This window comes from Musa acuminata, unplaced genomic scaffold (assembly GCF_036884655.1).
Source record: "Musa acuminata AAA Group cultivar baxijiao unplaced genomic scaffold, Cavendish_Baxijiao_AAA HiC_scaffold_809, whole genome shotgun sequence".
NCBI lineage: Eukaryota > Viridiplantae > Streptophyta > Magnoliopsida > Zingiberales > Musaceae > Musa > Musa acuminata.
In genome coordinates, this window is record NW_027021035.1 from 1 (window position 1) to 7,500 (window position 7,500).

At 29.1% G+C, this 7,500-nt stretch overlaps 1 non-coding gene and 1 pseudogene across 2 annotated transcripts in view; both read left to right on the top strand.

Moving 5' to 3' along the window:
• The first annotated feature begins 1,072 nt into the window (after positions 1 to 1,072).
• Positions 1,073 to 1,160, top strand: TRNAS-GCU (transfer RNA serine (anticodon GCU)). Its single transcript has one exon. It is a non-coding gene; the product is annotated as a tRNA-Ser (tRNA).
• A 3,093-nt stretch (positions 1,161 to 4,253) lies between these two features.
• LOC135664165 (maturase K-like) overlaps positions 4,254 to 7,500 on the top strand; it is a 3,401-nt pseudogene continuing 154 nt past the window's right edge. Inside the window, exon 1 of the transcript XR_010508668.1 lies at positions 4,254 to 7,500. This exon is cut by the window's right edge and continues 154 nt beyond it. The product of XR_010508668.1 is annotated as a maturase K-like (transcript).

A 7,500-nucleotide genomic window follows, 5' to 3' on the forward strand; every position in this document is an offset into this window, starting at 1 on the left:
TAGTCCCGCCAGCCAGGGACTTAAAAGGCGAAGAGCACAAAGCTTTTCTAAATAACATATATAAATTTAAAAAACAGTATAAAGTTATACTTATACTTTTCCTTTGCTGGATTGCTGGCATTCTCAGTCTGTCTGAAGGGGTCATTGAAGCTGGACAAAAAAAGAGGTACTGGCCCGGCCAGTACTTAACTAGGACCAGGCCGGGAGAATAAACCTTTCGTACAAAATTAAAGAAGTAAGGTTTTCTTTCTATTGGAGATACCTGTTTCGAATCTTATCTAAATGGAATTCTTGATCAAATTCGTTCTTGACTTACTCTTAACTTACTTAAATGAAACTTAAATTAAATTACGTAAATGTAAATTAACTTAAATATAAATATAATTATATAATTACTTATATAATTACATTACTTAAATTATTAAAATTAACTTAACTTAATATAAATATAATTATATAATTATAATTATATAATTACTTAATTATATAATTACTTATAATATAATATTATTATAATATAATATTATTAATTACTTAATTATATAATTACTTATAATATACAATTACTTATAAAATTACTTATAATATAATATTATAATATTTAATATTATAATATTTAAGAAATTTTTTATTACATAAAAAAAACCTTTAATTTGTTTTTTCTTTACTTTAATTGAAAATAAAATTTCAATTCCTTTAACCTTTAAATTTAGATTAGAATTTATTAATAATTTTAATTTTTAATTATTCACTTTTTATTTTTTTTTTATTTCATCTGTAATGAAATCTATTCTATAATTAGAAATTTTAATAGAATGTTTCATATTTCTAATGATAATGTTATAATTATAATGTTTAATATCTTTCTTAAATTATAATGTTTAATATCTTTCTTAATAAAAAATATTATATTAATGTCTTTCTTAAACTTAATAATTAATATCTTAAAAATTAAAAATTTTTTCTTTTTTATTATTTTCTTTTCTTTTTTTATTTAATTTCAATTTAAATTGAAATAGTTAATTTCAATTTCATTTGAAATTTTATTGAAATTTCAATTTTATTTAAATTGGGAGAGATGGCTGAGTGGACTAAAGCGGCGGATTGCTAATCCGTTGTACGAGTTATTCGTACCGAGGGTTCGAATCCCTCTCTCTCCGCCCGCTCTGATTACTTGATACTTTCGATTTCGAAGGAATTTCGATTCCTTTATTTTTTTATAGGTAAAGTGAATATATGGAATAGATAAAATAATAAGAAAAAATTAGAAAAACAAAGAAAACTCAATTTTTTTTTATTCCTCACGTCCAGGATTACGTCCCGGATCATTAGATAAGAATCCGAAGATGAAGAGAGAAACAAAGAATATCACTACTGTGTAAACAAAGAGTTTGAGAGTAAGCATTACACAATCTCCAAGATAAGATCATTTTAGAAAAAGGGAATAGATTACCTATTTTTTCTTTTTACCACATATACTATTTTGTTTGATTTGACATCATACCCCCCAAAATGGAGTTTTTTGATTTGAAAAGAAAAAGAAAGTCACTTTTACGAATTTCTTTGTAATAAGATTTTTATTCCTTCCTCACAAAAATTTTCTTGTCATATCGACAATTAGGTATTGTAGGGGACCTAGACCTAATAAACTCCTTACTCACTGAAAGGTCAGAACGAGTAAATAAACTGATCAAAATTCATCTCCGCGGTTACTCAATATACAAGAATTTCCATTTTTTAATCGAGGGTTTATAATTCTAATGTAAGACTTAGCCGATCTTATCCATTTTTATAATTTTTTTTGTCGAATAAATCATGAATGGATTTGGCAAAGTATTAAGGATTTTATCGAAAACTTACAGCAGCTTGCCAAACAAAGGCTAAGAGAAAAAAGAGAACAGGTATGACAGGCATCACATCTACGATTGGATTGAAAACGGCATAAGCTTCAGGCAATTTGGCAAAGAAAAAACTATTCGAATAAAGGACAGAATTAAGACAGATACAGATTAAGCTAAAGATATTAAACATAACAAACATTTCGTTCTTGTAGATTAGATAATTTTATTTTGATTGAGTTATTTTTATAAGGGAAAAATGAAAAAGGCAAGTCAAAAAATCCTTCTTTTTTTTTGAACTCTCCCAAATCAAAAATCCTTCCTTCCATTCTCAAATGAGAATACAAGGAATTCTACTTTCATACATTATCTTAATTGAATTCTATGTAATGATCAATTAACTTTTTTGATTCTATATCTAATCTACATGTGTTGAATCCTAGCAACAAACAAAATACCCCATATGTTTTTATTATGTATTATGTATTTTTTTGGGGGGGGGGATTGACGAATAACTAATTCTAATAATAGTCTTGACTAGTGCCAAACAGGAAAAATGGGGCGTGGCCAAGCGGTAAGGCAGCGGGTTTTGGTCCCGTTATTCGGAGGTTCGAATCCTTCCGTCCCAGATCGTTTCCATCAGAAACAAAAGATGGGATCACATTGTATCCCACATAAAACGGAAAAATCTTAAAGAGAACAACCTTTTCTTTTGTTCTGAATTCTTAGAATGTCTTTTGTTCTGAATTCTTAGAATGAATTCTTAGAATGGATTCTTAGAATCCATTTGATTTATCACAAGCATAATAAAGTGTCAAATACAGGTGGAAGTTTTTTTGAATAAAAAAAAGAGAAATTTGGGGTCTATCATTCACATTCATAATATGCTCGTACTATTGTTATATTCATTATGTCCCATATTCATGAAATATGAATTCTAAATATGAATTATAATTCTCACATGATGCATTCCGAATTGAAGCGTGAAACAAAAGCATCTCTATTCCCTTCCACACAAAGCCTAAAGTCAAAAATAGGGTATCCCAATTTCACATTCTATGTGAAGACTAAAGAGTAGGGAGTTTGTCGTACTAATTTCATCACTGGTTTTAAAACTTCTAAAGCTGTGCTGTGGCGTGGGAAAAAATAGGATAAAAATTGTCTGAATTCCATTTCTTTCTATCTTATATCTTAGATGCCTCAAATGAAAATAATTGTAAATCAATGTAACGTAGCGATTGGGGGGAAATTTTGATATTCCATATATTTTAACTTGATTTTATGGAATTGATGGAAAAATTGTTGAACCTGAAGTAAAACAAAATCTATATAAACTAAAATAAACAAGGCCTACGCTATGCCTATATGTATGATATATATTGTGTATTGTTATTATATTGTTGTATTTCAATAACAATGTTGTTGTATTTCAATAACAATGTTGTTGTATTTCAATAACAATGGCCTTTCACTTAAGTGAAAAGAATTTGTGGAAGGGGATCTTTGATTTTAAAAATATCCATGATTACCCCCAGTAACAATATTCAGATTCTTTCTTTCAGATGAAAGAAAGAATAAGGATCTTAATGTTGCCGTACATGAGACCTTTTCTATTTCATACTCATGAAAATAGATAAACTAGATTATCAATTTACTTCTTTGGTTAAAAGAAAACCAATTGATAATTCAATTGAACATGGTAAAATTTATGTCTCCTTAGGGAATGAAATATCTGCTAAAAATTTTTAGCTACTCATTGTGATTGCGTCGACTTGGTGATTGAATTAGAGATCCAGTTTAGTCATGACTAGAAAACATAGTTCCAGTCATGATGTTGAAGTCGGAGATTTTTAAAACATTTTTTTATGAACTCTTGGTTGGTACTCGAAGAAATATGATAAATCAATAGTATCTAGAAACTTACGACCTTTTTGTTTTTTGGTCATTGGAACAGTTTATTTGACTAATAATTTATTTTTTTCCGGGATTGGAAATATATTAAATTAAAGGATTTGAGGTTTATAGTTTTTTTGTTCTAGAAAAATAGATTCTGCATTTCATGATTGATCGTCCCGAACAATCTGTTGGAGATGTAAAGTAAATAAGTCTTAAGCAAACATCTTTCTTAGAAATACGTTTCATTCATATGATAGAATATCGAGTTAAAGAAATTGGATCCTTGCTGAGCTTTCTCCGGATAAATACAATACTTATCTATCCATAGAATACTTATCTATCCATAGGTATAAAGTATAGACTATTATATAGTTCCCGTTGTTCCCATCGAGCCAATGACTATTCATGATTACATATTAAATCAATTCCATTGCGGTTTGAAATTAAATTGAATTCTAAATTAGAGGAATGTTATGGTAAAACTTCGTTTGAAACGATGTGGTAGAAAGCAACGTGCGACTTGAAGGACATGATCCGCTGTGGATTTTTACATCCACCATTTTCTATACAAATGAAGATGCTCTTGGCTCGACATAGTTTGTTCTGTTCCATTAGGAATCTAATTTTTCTTAGGTTGATAGTACATGATGGAGCTCGAGCGGAAAGGATTGATTCATTTATCAAGGGGAAGAATCTAGGGTTAGTGCCAATCAATCAATAAGTTAGACCAGCTTTGTAAGTATATCCTTAAAATATAAAATAATCGGAATTGATAAAACTATTTCGATCAAAAAAAAGTGTATCACAGAGGAATCAATTCTTCGTATTCTATTTCTATGGGTATTCTATTTCTATAGAAAGAAATAAAAAAAACAAAAGGTATGTTGCTGCCCTTTTGAAAGGAGTAAGGATCACCGAAGTAATGTCTAAACCCAATGATTTTACAAAGCAAAGATAAAGGATTCCGAAACAAGGAAACACTATTTTCAATTGTCTCAAAAATTGGATCAGAATTAGGAATAAAAATAGATTCGAGATGAGACAAACAAAAGAGGTTAGAGACGGCTCAAGAAATGTCTAAGGATTTCCCTTCGAATTCTGTCAGAATTACCCAACTTGAGTTATGAGTACGAATGAAATTTATTTTTTTTTTTTTTTTTAGGAAGAACAAAATAATAATAATGAATTAGACTATGATTTGAGTCATTATTTTGTGTTTACTATTTGATATTATATACAGAAAGATATACCGAAATAAAAATAATTTTTTCTCGAGCTCGAGCCGTATGAGGAGAAAAACCTCCTATACGTTTCTGGGGGGGGATTGTTTATGTACATCTATCCCAATGAGCCATCTATCGAATCGTTGCAATTGATGTTCGATCCCGAAGAGAAGGAAGAGATTTTCGAAAAGTGGGTTTTTATGATCCGATAAAGAATCAAACTTATTTAAACGTTCCCGCTATTCTATATTTCCTTGAAAAGGGCGCTCAACCTACAGGAACTGTTTATGATATTTTAAGTAAGGCAGAATTTTTTAAAGAAAAAACCTCGAGTTAATTAAAAGAAAAAACAACAAAATTAATAAAAAAGGGGGGAGATGATTAATATAAAATCTATCTTTGTATAATTTTTTACTTACAATTTTTTACCTAAAATTTTCCCTTTTCTTGCTCTATTCATACTTAAATTTACTTTTTTCTTGTTATAGGAATCCACCAACAAACAAGGGATTAATCTTGCTTATTGTACCTCTATTGATTGAGTAAACCCGAGATTTTTTCTTTATCTTTTCCTTATTTTTTTCCATCAAAATTTCTTATTTATGTTGTGCCAACCCAATACAAATCCTTATTTTATTTACTTTATTTGTTATTTGTTTTCTCAACATTGCATTCATATTGACAATGGTGTATCGAACAAATATAATTGATCATAGATAAATTAATTGATCATAGATAAATAAATCTCTTTATCCAGACCCCATATTGGGTTTTAACTTCACTTTTACTCAAATAATGGGTTTTGCATTGTTGGGTTTACTGTCATATAAGACGTATTTTGGAATTTAACTTAACAAAAATAAAAAATTGATAAAAAACTGGTAGGTCTGTCACAATTTTAGCATCTCTTTTAGGAATCTGGTGTTTTTAAATATGATCTGTACATTTTCTATTTATTTTGTATAATCGATCATAAAACATAAAATATTTTTTTATTTATTATTAGTTCAATGTTTTGATGGGGTCGTGCAGTGCAATTTAATGGATTTTTCATTTTTATCGTATCTACATATCCTATTTATTTTATTTTATTCGGGTTGCTAACTCAACGGTAGAGTACTCGGCTTTTAAGTGCGACTATGATCTTTTACACATTTTGATGAAGCAACAAATTCGTCCAGACTATTGGTAGAGTCTATAAGACCACGACTGATCCTCAAGGGTAATGAATGGAAAAAGTAGCATGTCGTAATAAAAAAAATTTCTTATTTTATTAAATATTTTATTAAAAAATTACAAATTCAAATGAAAGTGGAACTTTTAGTTTATCCTTACTGGATCGCTACAAAAATAAAAAATTTTTGGAAGGGAAGGGGACAAAACAAATTCACATTTACAGTTGGGTCTAGTGAATAAATGGATAGAGCCTATGGTTCCAATTTTGGTAAAACAAAAAGCAACGAGCTTATGTTCTTAATTTGAATTGAACGATTACCCGATCTAATTAGACGTTAAAAATAGATTAGTGCCTTATACGGGAAAGGGTGAGTTCTCCTGTGGGTGGACCATTGATTCTTTTTCCTTTTTTTTTAATAAATCCTAACTATTCTTTATTATGGATTAGAAACGGATGTGTAGAAGAAACAGTATACTGATAAAGAGAATAAATTCCAAAGTCAAAAGAGCGATCGGGTTGCAAAAATAAAGGGTTTGTTATCCTCTTGTAATTATAACGAAGATAAACAACGAAGATAAACCAATTCGATAGAAAAAGAGAATAAAAAGATCTATTGATTGGACTCCCTGTTTCCTTTTCGGGGTATATATTTTTATTACTATTGTATTCTATATACATAATAGAATACAAAATACCCTGTTTTGACCATATTGCACTATGTATCATTTGATAACCCAATAAATGCCTCCTACCCCTGCTTCAAGTGGAAATGTAAATGGAAGAATTACAAGGATATTTAGAAAAAGATAGATCTCGGCAACAATACTTTCTATATCCACTTCTTTTTCAGGAGTATATTTACGTATTTGCTTATGATCAGGGTTTAAATAGTTCAATTTTTTATGAACCCGTGAATTTTGGGGGTTATGGCAATAAATTTAGTTCAGTACTTGTGAAACGTTTAATTATTCGAATGTATCAACAAAATTATTTGATTTATTCGGTTAATGATTCTTACCAAAATCGATTCGTTGGGCACAACAATTATTTTTATTCCCATTTTTTTTCTCAGATGATATCAGAAGGTTTTGCAGTCATTGTGGAAATTCCATTCTCGCTGCAATTAGTATCTTCCCTTGAAGAAAAAAAAATACCAAAATCTCATAATTTACAATCTATTCATTCAATATTTCCTTTTTTAGAGGATAAATTATCGCATTTAAATTATCTGTCAGATATACTAATACCTCATCCCATCCATATGGAAATCCTGGTCCAAATCCTTCAATCCTGTATCCAGGATGTTCCCTCTTTGCATTTATTGCGGTTCTTTCTCTACGAATATTATAATTGGAATAGTCTCATT